The 16,372-nt window shown below is 41.4% G+C and overlaps 1 protein-coding gene across 1 annotated transcript in view; it reads right to left on the bottom strand.

The window, feature by feature from the left end:
* Window positions 1-11,531, bottom strand: part of LOC126335517 (uncharacterized) — a 217,821-nt gene extending 206,290 nt beyond the window's left edge. Inside the window, exon 1 of the mRNA XM_049998875.1 lies at window positions 11,457-11,531. The gene's annotated coding sequence lies outside the window, so the exon portion shown is untranslated. The remainder of the gene's footprint in view (window positions 1-11,456) is intronic.
* Between the last annotated feature and the right edge of the window lie 4,841 nt (window positions 11,532-16,372).

The raw sequence follows: 16,372 nt of genomic DNA, 5'->3' as shown, positions 1-16,372 counted from the left end.
TAAGTGTATTTTCATTCTGAAAATCTACAAAAACTTAGACGATGATAGATAACGAACGAAGTTTATGCAATGCAATACGCCATAGCTCCAACGAAGTGGGTAAATGGGGCGGCATGGAATATCTGGTTGTTTATTGCCTCAGTGTTGTGACTGATGACCTCTTGGTCGCGAAGGTGGCCTTAGATCATTTTGTGTCTTGGAGAATATTATGTTACTTATTGCCAGCAGATCTAAAGTTTTCCCTAGCGTTGTGGTCTCAAGCTCCTCGTGGCACAGAACATAAATCATGTCTCACACAGCATAGCAGTGGCGCGGCAGCTTAAAATTGTAAATTCTTTTTTAGTTCGTGGCGATAGTGCCGCGTTGATCGGAAGTAGTTTCGGTCGTGTGAATTCTGGTAAATGCACTTGTAGCGTTGCATCATTGTAGTAACGAATGTAAACCTACCAAATTGGAGAACACTGGGCCTCAACAACATATATTGTGAAACTTCCTGGCAGATTAAAACTGTGTGTCGGACCGAGACTCGAACTCGGGACCTTTGCCTTTCGCGGGCAAGTTCTCCTTTCTTTCAGGAGTGGTGGTTCTGCAAGTGGTCTTGATAAATACTGTCTCCTCTCCTACAAGAATTTGAGACTCTTTTCTTAGACAAATTGGCTTCCATACCTAATACGGTTCAAAGAGACGGATACAGTATTGTATTATCCTCTAACATACAGTGATTGAATAGATAAAAATCTCTCTGAGTAAGATTAGAATTGTTTTTCAGACTGTTTCAAGTATTAGTTTAGATTCCCTAGTATTGTTACATGAGTAAGAAAAGTGATTCATGATCAGTGGCAAATATCTCCAAAACTCCTTTAATATTAGCTCGCTGAACAACGATTCCGTGGATTACTTTCAAGCAAACTTGTACGGAATACAACTAGAAAGCTGTGATATATAGTCTTTGGTTTCATAGATCGTCTGTGACTGTTCCGTGTCTTGGAAACAATAGGAAACCAGGTGCTTTGTTTATGAAGAAGCAATTCTTGTTTTCCTTGTTCAAATGACGGAGATGAAAGACACTCTTCAAGTGTATTATGAAATCCTATCAGAGAGAACCTATCCATTCCCAGCGAGACGAAGAGTGCAGTATGGGCTACATATTTCCACATGGTGTCAATAGAAGAACATGATATTCATCGTCTGTACTACGTTAACTGGTGCACTGTAAATATTTGCGGGCTTAGAGGGGATAAAAAACCCTGAATTCACAAGCAGAGGCTTCCAAATTATATGCTGCATCTTGTCAAGCCCACTTACAGATTTCTGGCCGATCTTGAACTTCTAAAAACGCGTGTTCATGCTAAAACCCATATCCAAATGAGTCTCTTAATTCACTCATATGGAGACGTTGCCCTAAAACCACATTTTCATCTGCTACAGTCCTCAGAATTCCAGCTATTGATGCAGTTCTTCTATTTAATGATGGGAAGGTAGGAAAGATAAAGATATTAGAGATAATGGGATACATCTTGAGAAAAATAGATTTACAGCGCCTCTCTGCAGTGAGAGTCAGCTGAAGACCTGGTAAAAGAAAGAAGGCAGAAAACGAGAAACCAGAAGAGAAACTTTGAAAGGAAAGGGAACCATGAGTACAAATCTGGGGCCTTCTGAAAAGACGACATAAGAAAACACGTTACGCTGAACTTCAAATTACATGTCCTAAAAATTATGTTTTTTTCTCAGAACCTATGAAGGCAAGAATTAAGAAAGTTTGTGCACTTATTTCTATAAACCCAATAAATGTCTCAAGAGTAAATTTTGAAATTCTGGGTGTGAACCGAGATGTGGGACAAAGTGTTTGGAATTTTGCAAGAATTTTATATTGTACTTACTGTATTATAATCAATAATTATTAAAATTCTCCTATTAGATATATTCAAAAAACCTCATGAGAGAAGCTTACTGAATGCAAAGAAATCAAACAGATAAAATTTTGTAGAAATTTATGTAATAGTTTTTGAGAAAAGGTATATATATATTACGTTTTGAAAATAAAATTTTTAAATTCGATGAAAAAGTTACATATATAATCCAAGGAACTCGACGGTAAATGTGTTAATTTCATGTGAAACATGGTACAAAATTTCACTGCTGTTTCTTCAGAATTGTGAATTTGGTGCATCTTTTAAATAGTCAGCGTCTTTCATGAATGTCCCCCTTTAATTCTTGTCATCTACAAACACATTTAAAAGAGAAGGCACCGTACAAGGAAAGCAAGTTTCTGCTATTGTTTAGCAGACTGTTGCAGGAGGACGCAGGTATAGATATTATTTCTTCTGTCTTGTGATCTCAAAGAAAATGTCTTTGGTTCGTAGTTGATTCTCCAAGGGTTGCACTATACATGAGTAGCCCAATAGGTTTCCTGCTCAATGCTCATGGTCGTTAGCAGCAGTTTGAGCGGACACTGACGGTTTATCACTTCCGCTCGTCCAGGTATTGTGTATCGTAAATGGATAACTTTTTCAGTCAAGCCGGCCGACATGAGTAAAAGAAAACACTGCGTGACCTTAAAACACCGGAAAATATTGGAGCCCCACAATGCTAACAAACAAAAGCAATAAGAAGAGAGAAATAATCACTTCGTGCAACACGAAAGAATATTCCCGCATACATCATCAATGTGTGTCAGCAAACTCGCGTCCCTCTTAACCTTTTTAATGTACATCGTATACATATTTTAACTCTCTAGTGTGCAAAAAACTATAGGCATTCAGTCATCTCACGCTTATTTCCTTGCAAAATTTCCCTTGAAACGGAGGGCGTTTTGCAAACGTCGTTGTTGTAACTGAACTTACGCTCAATCATCCTCTAACAGAACAACGTAGCGTTGTGCTTAACATATTAAAGGACGAAATTTGGCATGCTAAAATCGTTGGAACGGCTGCGGAAGGTGTGTGTTTTTGCTGCTGCCAAACCGGCTATACCACCAGCATGATGACGGCGTACACATTCCGATGGTGATCTCACCGTTGTTAACGCAAAAACAGGACGCCGTGTTAGAGCTGCAGCGTACCCGTTGCTTTCGCGACTTTTCCTCTCTCAAATAGTCAGACCGCGTATCGGTGCAAGTGGGTGAGATACGCAGAAAGTAATTACAATTCAATGAGGTCACCGGCATTCGAGACATGTGCAGCGAATTATGGTTTCATAAACAAAATATATAAACTATTAAAAAGACCAAGGCTGACGACGTGGTGATTAAGACACTGCATTCGTACTCGGGTGTAGTCCTGTTTACATATCCGTCTGAAAATTCTTATTTGTGTTTTGCCTGTTTCTCCAAATCACTGAAGGCGCATTCCGAAATGGTTTATCTCACAGGAGTGGATCGATTTTTTAAACTTTCTGTCTAGCTGAACTTCTGATTCCTCTCTTAAGACTTGGGTGACGGCGCTGCTGAACTGAAACCCTCTGCCTCCTTTTCCCTATGCCAACACTCTTGACAAGTTTGACAAACCAGCGCATATAAAATCTGATGGGAACGACTTTTATAATAGCGTTGCCTCTGTCATGTAATCTGCATCCTTTGCATGTCGTGCAGGAGGGGGCAAATGTGCGCACGGAGCAACGACACGAATCTAGTGTTTTTCCTACTTGTGAGTGCAGTGTGGCAGTCCTGCATCTTTAGTTGAGAACTTCTACAGTGGAAGAGTCAAATATGTTACGTAAATGGTTTGCGCTTTGAAGCTTTCGAGATATGAGGTGAGTTATATCTTTGGAACTTTCGATCTAAGTACATACGATGCAACTGTCGACTACCTATCTGCTGTAACAAAACACTGGAGAATTAAAAATATCTCGTATGTAAGTACATAACGTAACTCACGCTTTAAGTGTAACTGTTAGTTTAACAAGTTACCATACGTGGCAGCTGTTACTAGAAGTTCAGAAATCTGCACCACGGGGCAAAGAACCTACAAGTAGCTGGGGCAAATGTCCGCATGCGTACCTTTGTTCCAAAACATTTGTTTTTTCTTTATTCGGTTTTAATAGAGAACTCGTAGGCTTATTGAACATATTTAATGGATCTTGATTTATAGTGCACTGAAATGAAATGATCGCATGTCATTGTTGGCCGGGAGGCCCCATGCGTTTCTCATCGACCGATTCAGTTTTAATAAGCCTAGTTAACTTCATGTTACAGAAATTACCAGAGAAAAATGTCCTCCACGCCGTTGTCTTCTAAAACGGTGGGGAATGTTAAGAAGCTAATAGAAAATTGATCTTCCAGTAGAAAAGCAACTAAAAGACTAGGATTTAATAAATCCACATGTCGTAAACAGGCTGTGGAGTGGTATTGTCGGGGCGTTTCAAGAGAGCGTTTTCTGAGGCAGAGGAAACTGAATTGGCGGTGCACTGCATCAGTCTGGTTCATATGTTCTGTGACCTTACATTTGAACACTTCCGACATTTATCATACCAATTTGCGGAAACTAATGGCGTAAGCCACCCGTTTAACGTATAAACCCAAGTGGCAGGGGAAATTCAGGGATCGCTCATTGATCGCTAGTCATAATTTAAGTTTGAGGCGACCAGAGAAAATCAGTATCGGGAGTATAGCGGGGTTCAATGAAGCACAAATGAAAGTTTTTTAGCAAGTTGGAAACTTGCAATCTAAAAGTAATTTTCAGCCATATCGATTCTATAACGAAGGCGAAACAGGAAAACTGTACCGGGAAAACTGTAGAAAAGTGTGGTAAGAAAAGGACAAATAATAGTACAATGTGTTTCCTTGTGTTGAAATGTTTTGTACTCAGGTTAGTAATACGTTAGTGTTATATTTTGGTACTTAATATGACCACGACGAAGGAGTCAGTCGTGATGATGATTATGATGATGGTGATAATTTTGATATAGTAAAACACTATACAAGTTATAGTGGCAGTACCTGACAAATACTGAAATTCTTCTTTATTCTGTTATAATTATTAACTTCTTTTTTGTGTGGAATTTCTCCTCATAACAATAGAATGTCTCCCCATGCCTGAGGCAAAGACCAATTCTCTTCATTTGTAACATTTTGTTAAATATAACTTTAACACATGTCCGGCCCCGGTAGCTCAGTGGTCAGCGCGACAGAATGTCACTCCGGTTTCGATTCCCGGCTGGGTCGGAAATTTTCTCCGCTCATGGTCTGGGTGCTGTGAAGCGCAAGTCGCTGAAGTGGCGGCAACTCGAATGACTTGCGCCTGCCGAACGTTCTACCCGACGGGAGGCCCTAGCCACGCGACATTTACATCTTTTTTACTTTAATGCATCATATAAGCAATCTTTAATTTGTGGTATCGGGCAAAGTGTATTCCTAGGTGTATTGTGTATAATTTTCATCGTCTCGTTACCAGAAAATCAAAAGGGAAAAATAGAAAAGTGTTAAGTGCGCATTTAACTTATGGTATCGGTCAAAGTATAGTCCTAGGTGTATTGTGTATAATTTTCATCGTCTCGTTACCAGAAAATCAAAAGGGAAAAATAGAAAAGTGTTAAGTGCGCACCTTTGCTTCTGCCTACCCTAAAGTCCATTCGACCGCTTGAGACACAGAAAACCATACGAGGTACAAATTACGAGTATAATTAATCTCTGGCAGTAAACTCTTTGCTGTTTCTGTTGAACACCGAGAGTGAGACAACTGTTTTCATTTGAAATATTCCATGGGTTCTACGTTTTCATTTGAAATATTTCATGCGTTCTACGTTTTGTGAAATCGCTTATTGACCTCTTCCTTCGGATCCCTATTACTGTAAATACTAACTCTGGCGGCAATGTCAAGGTCAGAGAACCATTAAGTTTCTGTGAAACGCGTAATATTCGAACTGAAAGTTTCAATTTATCAACAGCTAAATGCACGTGATTCTGATTGTTAGCACTGAGGCTTCGCTTTGAATGTACTTCCAACAATCACGGCTTTTAATTAAAACAAGGTATGAAATACACTGAATTAGTATCTGCAGTTACAGGGTTTAAAATAAACTTTCTGTTGTTTCTTTCTGTGTTGAATAATTGAAGTAATGTCACACTTTACACCACTACGGGTTTTTTGCATGTAGTAGGGCTTCGTTTCTCACTGTCCGAGTCACTTTTAAGCACACTTGCGACTGCTCTTTTTGTAGAGTTAGCAGATGATCCATCCTCAAATCGTACTAAACGTAGCTACGCAATACCCAGACGGCCGGATCTTTTTAAAGCTAACAGACAGTGGCATACTTGGCAAAGAACTACAGCCGAGGCCGGCCTCAGTGGCCCAGCAGTTTTAGGCACTTCAGTCCGGAATCACGCGACAGCTACGGTCGCAGGTACGAATCCTGCCTCGGACATGGATGTGTGTGATGTCCTTAGATTAGTTAGGTTTAAGTAGTTCTGAGTTTAGGGGACTGACGACCTCAGCTGTTAAGTCCCATAGTGCTCAGAGCCATTTGAACCATTTTTTAACTACAGTCTACAAGTGTCGCTACATTTAGTATGTATCACAGAGTGGAAAATAAGATCAAATTTTTCATAAACACGTCTCATACAGTTGTGAAATAAAAACGTGATTATCTGAACTTCTCATTTTCAAAGTCAGTTCTCTATCTGTGACGTATAACGAACAACTGCCATAGCATTGGTGAATAGGTTCAGTGCTTAAATGAATGTTCCTCTTTGGAAATAAGTTTCTTCTTTATGCATTTGGTGCAAGAAACCCTTTTCATACTTTCCCATTAATCTGCGAATATTAGTGTACAACTGTGGCAGGCGATTGTATTTAAGTGGAGTATGAGGCGAATTGAACAATTTACAAACCGATTGATGCATAAATGAACACATCTGATAGCTGAAGACAGTTGTACAATTAATAGGAATGAATTTAAGCGTGCTCCATACTTAAGCAAATAATACTATCAGCACAATTTCCTTGTTAAATTTGCCGTTATAAACGTGGTTCCTGTCTGTGGAGATTGAGCGAATAAACCAACTTAGTACTAAGGAGAGGTGGTGACGTATCACGTGCTCATTGTTAGGTTGATGAGACGACGCACGTCCTGGTGATAAGGTACCCACGGCCAGCTCCACAAGACCGAGACTGTCTTCTCACGAGGAGACAAGATGGAGTTATGAAGTTAGCCTCACGGGCGATATCGGAATATTCTACAATAATTCGAAGAAATTTTGAAATTGCGTTCAAATTTGAGGAGCGAGAAACAATCATTAGCATATTTTTCCAATTATTAAGTGACAAAAATAAAATGTTTGGTAAAATCCTTAGGAGAATTCAGTTCGCTGTTCGCAGGACATACTAGATGTCTAAAGAATAGAGCCAATAACGCTGAAGTGCTGGAGATTGCATAGAACTCTATATACAACCTACTGACGTTGTAGTCAACTGATACTGCACATTTATGTGTGGGTCAGTAGCACAAAACATTTATGAACCTTATATTCATCCAACGGAAATAGTTTACATGTAAGGTCATTGTATTCTATCATTACTTGAAAACTTTGTGAGAAAAGTTATCCTATAGTTATAAGGAAATCTGAAAATTCGACATAATATTTGAATATCCTGAAGCAAAGAATAAACAAATCATAGCGTTGAGAAGAAACATACCAACCATTCAAGATGTCGTCGAATATACTTCCTGGGCAAAGCATTTTCCAGTCCAGTGAGAGCGTTCAGAGTACTTATTTGTGGGACAGGCTTTGTGCAATACACATAATGTTTTTATTAAGACAGATATTAATTATTATTTTAGCATACGCGTACTTCCCCTGCATTAGAAACAAAATGTAAATTCCACCCAAGTATGAGGGGCAGTCAAATGAAAATGAGATAGATGGGAAGAAAATAAATAAACTGTTCATTATTTGAAAAGTAATCATCGCGACTGTTAATGCGTTTATTCCACTGTGCGACAAGACGTTCAATGCCTCCATGGAAAAATGTTTGCGGTTGCCTGCGGAACCACGCTTGTTCCCGGGCGTGCACCTCTTCGTCCGAAACAGATCGCTCGCCACGAATGTCTTTCTCCAGGGCGCCGAAAAATTGGAAATCGGATTGGCGAAGATCGCTACTGTATGGAGAATGTGCAGTGGTTTCCCAGCGAAACCTCTGCAACACGTAGGTGGGCATTTTGAGGCAACAAAATGATGCCGTCCGTCGACCCGCTGCTCATCGACTTTGTGGAACACGGCGTCACAATTAACACACAGGGGTTTGTGGGCAACTGAAGCTTGAAATTAAGACCAAATGCTTAGGAATGTTAAGAGACGGCGTCATACTATTGCGGGATGATGCCCGCCCACATGTTGTCAAGATTGTTTCTGCCACGCCGAAGAAGTTTCGCTGGGAAGTCCTTAGATATTCTCCATACAGTCCTGATCCGTCCTCAACCCATTTACATTTTTTTTTTTTTGTGTTCTGGAGAAAGACGTTCGTGGCTGTCGATTTGCTTCGGACTAAGAGGTGCACGCCTGGGTTCAGTAGTGGTTCCACAGGCAACCGCAAACATTTTTTCCATGGATGCACTGACGTCCCGTCACACGGTGGGAAAATTGTATTAGTGGTTCTGAGGATTACTTTGCAAATAACAAACAGTTTAATTAGCTTTCCATCCATCTTGTTTCTGTTTGACTGCCCCTTATGCATGGACAGTTTAAGGATGTGCTCCGGCCTGGAACTAACTGCACAGATTAAAATCGTACATTATGCGGTATTGTAAGTGCGATCGTTCGTGGAATTTCCAGACATCGTGGGTAAAGTACGAGGGCTGTTCGGAAAGTAAGGTCCGATCGGTTGCGAAATGAAAACAACAGTGAAAATAAAAAAAAATATTTGCAACAGTTAGCCACACCCTCCATCTACCTCTCTAAATAGCCGCTCCTACTTTAACATTTGTCGTGTCGTTGTACAAATTTCCAGTACCGTCGTCACAGAAAGCAGCCGCCTGTGCTTCCCGCCAATTCTCTACTCTCGTCTCCCTTTCGTTGTTTGCGCCAAACTGTTGTCTTTGTAGCCAGCGATCCATGTCAGCAGAGATGACCAAAGGAGGGTGCCAATAAAGGGCACTATTCTGGTGATCGAACACTTCCTATCTAAAACGCAGCAGGAGCGTCTTCATTGCTCCTGCAGAATGCGGCTGAAAATTGTCTCAAAGAAAGAAACGCATCATATGTGTGTTATGTGGGCTGCATAGCTTCAGGCGACATCTCTCACCAGATGCACATACTTGGCGGGAGACACTGTTGTTTTAGGCATTTCTATGCGATCACTTTGCGCTCGGTAGCTGAGTGGTCAGCGCGACAGAATGTCAATCCTAGGTGCCCAGGTTCGATTCCCGGTTGGGTTGGAGATTTTCTCCGCTAAGGGACTGGGTGTTGTGTTGCCATAATAGTCATCATTTCATCCCCATCGACACGCAAGTCGCCGAAGTAGCGTCACCTCGAAAGACTTGAACCAGGGTAACGGCCTACCCGACGGGAGGCGCACGTCACACGACATTATTACTTTGCACACATCTGTACAAAGTTCCATCGGATTTTTAAAATGGTTTCCATTTTGCGCCTAATCGGACCTTACTTACCGAATACGCCTCGTAGTATTGAAATTTTTTTTCCGTCTAATATACGAAAACTTATTTCACTACGAACCAGTACTGATTCTTCCTGCACAAAAGAATGGATCACACGGCAAAAGAAAAATCCACGAAGTAAACGATTAAAGCAGGAGCCCAGCATTTAGATCATGAGGCTACTGGAGGCCACTGGAAAGTTTGTACAACGATACGACAGTCTACATAAGAGCGGCGACTACTTAGAGAAATAGCTGGGCTAACTGTCGCAAATAAAAAAATCTTGTTTTTCAGTGTTGTTTTCATTTCGCGACCGATCGGACCTTACTTTCCGAACAGCTCTCGTACTTTATCCACGATGTCTGGAAGTCCCACCAATGTTCGTGGGCCAAACTAACAAGGGAACCTCCCCATCGCACCTCCCTCAGATTTAGTTATAAGTTGGCACAGTGGATAGGCCTTGAAAAACTGAACACAGATCAATCGAAAAAACAGGAAGAAGTTGTGTGGAACTATGAAAAAAAAAAAGCGAAATATACTAACTGAGTGGTCCACGCGTAAGACAGGCAACATCAAGGACCGTGTGGGCTCAGGAGCGCCGTGGTCTCGTGATTAGCGTGAGCAGCTGCAGAACGAGAGGTTCAAGTCTTCTCTCGAGTGAAAAGTTTACTTTCTTTATTTTCGCAGAGTTATGATCTGTCCGTTCGTTCACTGACGTCTCTGTTCAATGTAATAAGTTTAGTGTCTGTGTTTTGCGACCGCACCGCAAAACCGTGCGATTAGCAGACGAAAGGACGTGCCTCTCCAATGGGAACCGAAAACATTTGATCGCAAGGTCATAGATCAACCGATTCCTCCACAGAAAAACACGTCTGATATATTCTATACGACACTGGTGACGGCATGTGCGTCACATGAGAGGAATATGTTGTCGACCCACCTAACTTGTACACTTGGCCAATGGGTAAGAAGATTCTTCTACCTTGCTCGATTTAGGTTTTCTTGTGGATGTGATAATCACTCCCATAGAAGTGATGAAAACATAAGAGTTTGTCATATAAACTGCAACAAATGAATGCAACAGTTTCACAGTCGCACAGTTTTCCCTGTGCTCTGTCAAAACATATGTTTTTAAAGTTTTCAAATTTTTCCGTGTGTAGACCGTCAAATCCTGCATATGTCCAAGCAAATGTGAACATGTCCTGGAATTTTGGAGAGCGAAGTTGATTATGTGTGAATGCCTGAATTTGGTAATTGTCTGAAAATAAAAAATTAAACTTCTCACTCGAGGAAAGACGTGAACCAAGGACCTCTCGGTCCGCAGCTGCTCACGCTAACCACGGGACCACGGCCCTCCTGAGTTCACACTCTCCTTGATGTTGCCTATCTTGCGCATGGACTACTCAGTTTGTATATTTTGCTTATTTTTTTCATATTTCCACACAGCTTCTTCCTGTTTTCTCGATTGATCTGTGTTCGGTTTTTCAAGGCCCATCTACTGTGCCAACTTATACCTAAATCTGAGGGGGATGCGATGACGAGGTTCCCTTGTAAGTATCAAAGCTGCACAAGAAGGGAGCATCTATCGAACGATCGGTATATAAGAACGTAAATAAAAAAATTGAAAATAAAAAAGAAAAAACGTCCGTTTATGTAAAATTATGCTAAGTTGAACATTTTCGATCTGAAAATCCCACCACTCGATGTTTCTCTGCAATGATCCATTCCTGTTTTCTTCCTCAGTGGCTGTTGTCAGTGTTAAGCATATTATGCGGTCCAAAAAAAGACGTCTTCTTTGATGCGTTCGATGTAAGCTAGAAGGCTGGAAGCGCCTGGCTTAGGACGAGCCGGCGGTGCCCCCCTACCTGTTCTGTGGTGAGCTGCGCCACCGCCTGCTGCCTGCTGTCTGCTGTGGCGTCGAACGGCGACTGAGCTGCGCAGACTCGGCGGCGGGCGGCCTCCACATCACTCCCCCCCCCCCCCCCCCCCCCCCATACCGTCAACCACACGACCTGCACACAGCTCGCGCCAAAACCGTGACCGGTCAGCTGGCTGTCGCGACACCAGCCATTTAACGCGCTGACGTTACAGCCTTCCGTGAATGCGGCGGTTTTGCTTTAAACTGTCATCTTACTGCTTAACCACTTGCGGCTGGCGGCGTATGTTCTCGTCGCTGGCTATCGCACCGTAACATTTGTTACTGATGCTGCACGCACTCTACATGGCGAATCTCAAACAAACTGAGCGTGTACGGTAACCTTAGACAGGAATCTGTAACGCATCTACACTTCCTGTTTTTTAAGTGACACGTACACCTAATACTCCCTGTTGTTTGGGAAAGACATCTGTCCTAAGAATAATCAAAATCCCGATAAGTGCTGATACAGCTATAATCGAATCGTTATCGTGCGACTACTTTTTCACGATAATGATCGAAAGAAATTCTGACGAAAAAGGCAAAAATAAGAAATAGTTAGGAAAATTTAGGGTAAATAAACTGCATCTGCTATAATTTTAGATTCCAAATTACGTAAGAACCGTCGTCAGCTCACTGTGTGAACAAAACATACATTAAGATTATTGATTGGTTATAGATTGTAATTACGGACTAATCAATGGATTGTAAGCAGACAAGAACGGATCCAAAGCACCTACTCGAGCTCAAATGTAAAAACACAGTTAACACCGCGACTTAAAGTTAATTCAAAAACTAGCAAAAAAATAAATAAAAAAACACAAAAACATGTACGTAAGAGTTAAACGTGTGCAAAAAGGTTCGCCTAATGAATACCTTTGCATTGCACACTGTAAAATTCACTGTTACTGATTTTAGAAATGAAAATGTTCATAAATAATTTTTTCTATCATCGTAAGTTACTTCAGGAAAGATCGTAATGTTTCATTTTGTGAATAAGAACTTAAGTTACACTATATCGTTACATAATTTGCAAATGGGAGCAGAGTTTGCAATGCACTCAAAAAACATCAAAGTATTATGCTAAAGCAACATTTTGTCAAAATTGACTTAAATTATGCTTTTACCCTTTTATTATTAGACATTATTCCTTAACTAGTTGTTCTACCAAGTAACAAAGTTCCCTGTTGTTACACTACTGGCCATTAGAGTTGCTACACCAAGGAGAAATGCATGTGATAAACGGGTATTCATTGGACAAATATATTATACTAGAAATGACATGTGATTACATTTTCACGCAATTTGGGTGCATAGATCCTGAGAAATCAGTACCCAGAACAACCACCTCTGGCCGTAATAACGGCCTCGATACGCCTGGGCATTGAGCCAAACAGAGCTTGGATGGCGTGTACAGGTACAGCTGCCCATCCAGCTTCAACACGATACCACAGTTCATCAAGAGTAGTGACTGGCGTATTGTGACGAGCCAGTTGCTCGGCCACCATAGACCAGACGTTTTCAATTGGTGAGGAATCTGGAGAATGTGCTGGCCAGGGTAGCAGTCGAACGTTTTGTCTATCTGGAAAGGCCCGTACAGGACCTGCAACATGCGGTCGTGCATTATCCTGCTGAAATGTAGGGTTTCGTAGGGAACGAATTACTGGTAGAGCCACGGGTCGTAACAGATCTGAAATGTGACGTCCACTGTTCAAAGTACCGTCAATGCGAACAAGTGGTGAATGAGACGTGTAACCAATAGCACCCCATACCTTCACGCCAGGTGATACGCTAGTATGGCGACGACGAATACACGCTTCCAATGTGCTTTCACCGCAATGTCACCAAACACGAATGCGACCATCATGATGTAAACAGAACCTGGATTCATCCGAAAAAAATGGCGTTTTGCCATTCGAACACCCAGGTTCGTCGTTGAGGACACCATCGCAGGCGCTCCCGTCTGTGTTGCAACGTCAAGGGTAACCGCAGCCATGGTCTCCGAGCCGCTAGACCATGCTGCTGCAAACGTCGTCGAACTGTTCGTGCAGATGGTTGTTGTCTTGCAAACGTCCCCATCTGTTGAGTCAGGGATCGAGACGTGGCTGCACCATCCGTTAGAGCCGTGCGGAAAAGATGCCTGTCATCTCGACTGCTAGTAATACGAGGCCGTTGTCATCCAACACGGCGTTCCGTATTACCGTCCTGAACCCCCTATTCCATATTCTGCTAACCAACGCGAGCAGCAATATCGCGGTACGATAAACCGCAATCGCGATAGGCTACAATCCGACCTTTATCAAAGTCGGAAACCTGATGGTACGTATTTCTCCTCCTTACACGAGGCATCACAACAACGTTTCACCAGGCAACGCCGGTCAGCTGGTGTTTGTGTATGAGAAATTGGTTGCAAAATTTCCTCATGTCATCACGTTGTAGGTGTCGCCACCGGCGCCAACCTTGTGTGAAAGCTCTGAAAAGCTAATCATTTGCATATCACAGCATCTTCTTCCTGTCGGTTAACTTTCGCGTCTGTAGCACATCATCTTCGTGGTGTAGCAGTTTTAATGGCCAGTAGTGTAGAAGACAAGCAAAATAATGAAATAATAAAAACGCGTGTAAGAGTTGGTCGTTTGCAAAACAGCTTTGCGTGACTCACTATAGTGTTATTTGTTACTGCTTTTAGAAATGAAAATGCCAATAAATATTTGTTTTCTATTATAGTAAGCTATTTGCGGAAAATTCGTAATGTTTCATTTAGCGTATAATCAGTAATTTTACACTATAATGTTACGTAATTTGCGAATCTAAGCAGAGTTTGCAAAGCACACAAAAAACATAAAACGGATTATTTTGTCAAAGTTCAGTTAAATTATAATTTTACCCTTTTACTGTTAGGCATTATTCTTTAACTAGTTGTTCTACCAAGTAGCAAAGTTCACTGCTTTTAAACAACAGTTCTGGATAGAACTCAGTTTTATAAATTGCAGTTATTTATTTTAGATACTGAAATTAAATAAGCTCATGACTTTCAGTATTTTACTATTCCTTCACTGCTGGTATTTTCCTTGTCAATAACGGTGATATGATAGGAGCCTCTTAGGAAAATAATTGAGGTGAACTTCATTTAGACTACTACGCTCGCTAGCCTTGTACAATCTAAAGATGTAACTGATCGCATCTTACTTTGACAAATTTTTGCTAGTGCGATGTAAGTCATTATTCATGGACAATGTAAGACAATAGGCTCTTCTTTATTGTTGTCTCATATAAGAAGTTCGTGGCCAAAGTACGCCCCCAGCGACAATACTCCTTGCTTCGAATCCAATCTTTGGCTCTCCACATTAGAAAACTTCCCTGACAAGTCCAGCATTTTTACTACACCATTATTACAACATTCTTTTTTAATTAGTTGGTTTGAATTAATCGTCTTTTAATTATATGAGAACGTTAATAGAATAATAAAAGGTACATGTGACAAAATTATATTACAGTTACTTTATGGTTACAGAATGAATTATGGGAAAATGTATTAGGCACTGTGTTGTTGTGTTTCAAATCTTACGCTCCCTCTCAAAAATTCTATGACCGTTCACTAAAAGTAGGCATCGAACGATCCATTACCAGCAAGTCATAACCCTTAACCTTATTTGCAATGTGCACTACGTAAGTACTAGCTCAATGATCAGCGTGTCTGCCTGCTATGCGGAGGATCCGGCTTCGATTCCCAGCACTGTCTGCAGTTTTTCCATGGTGGGAGTGCTGGAAGCGGATGCACTCAGCCTCGTGATGCCAACTGAGGAGGTACATGAAGGCGAAACAGCGGTTCGAAGACCTCAAAAACCCACAACGGTCGTGAGAGAGGTATGCTGACCCCACGCCCCTCCATCCAAATGAAGCCATTGGCAAAGGATGACACGGCGGCCGGTCGGTCCCGACTGACCGGTCTGCTTGTTTGGCGGATACTTCTGCTCTACAAAGTGAATAACACAGTTGCACACCCAAGTACCCACCATGTAGAATTACAACTACTTAGATTTCACTATTTTGCACATTTTCTCGAAACACAAGCTCAGTACTTCTAATAGGACTTCAAAATCACAATTCTCTCTTTCACATAAATTCGTCTATAAGAAGAGATAACAATTTGGCTGTTCGTTCAGCTTAAATGATATAAATAAATATAAGTAGTTGAAAGAAACAATACAGAACACTTTCTAACCCTGCAAGAAAATTACCACATACAAAGGACGAAACAGAAAGAAAACCCTGTTTAATAATAAAGTATACATGTAACTCGCTGCTTACGTTCATCGATAAAATAGTAGAATAACACTCAAACACAGGATTATTATTATTATTATTATTATTATTATTATTATACCACCCAACCCCCTTCCACACACACTTCCATGATCCGCTACACAAAAGATTTAAGGTAAAAGTCAAATCAGGTGAACACCGAAACTTTCAATCACTGTCTGACAGCCGTTGCATTCATATTCAAGTTTCTATAACTCGCCCTGACTACACACACACACACACACACACACACACACACACACACACACACACACACACACGGCCGACTGGTTCTAGGCGCTTCAGTCTGGAACCGCGCTGCTGCAACGGTCGCAGGTTCGAATCCTGCCTCGGGCATGGATGGGTGTGATGTCCTTAGGTTAGTTAGGTTTACGTAGTTCTAAGTCTAGGGGACTGATGACCTCAGATGTTAAATCCCATAGTGCTCAGAGCCATTTGAACACACACACACACACACACACACACACACAATCCATACATATACTTCCTCTCTCTCCCTCTCCCTCTCTCTCTCCCCCTCCCTCCCTCCCTCTCTCTATATAT

Source organism: Schistocerca gregaria, chromosome 2 (genome assembly GCF_023897955.1).
Source record: "Schistocerca gregaria isolate iqSchGreg1 chromosome 2, iqSchGreg1.2, whole genome shotgun sequence".
Taxonomy (NCBI): domain Eukaryota; kingdom Metazoa; phylum Arthropoda; class Insecta; order Orthoptera; family Acrididae; genus Schistocerca; species Schistocerca gregaria.
The sequence above is the reverse complement of the archived record's forward strand: the minus strand, read 5'-3'. Positions and strand labels throughout refer to the sequence as shown.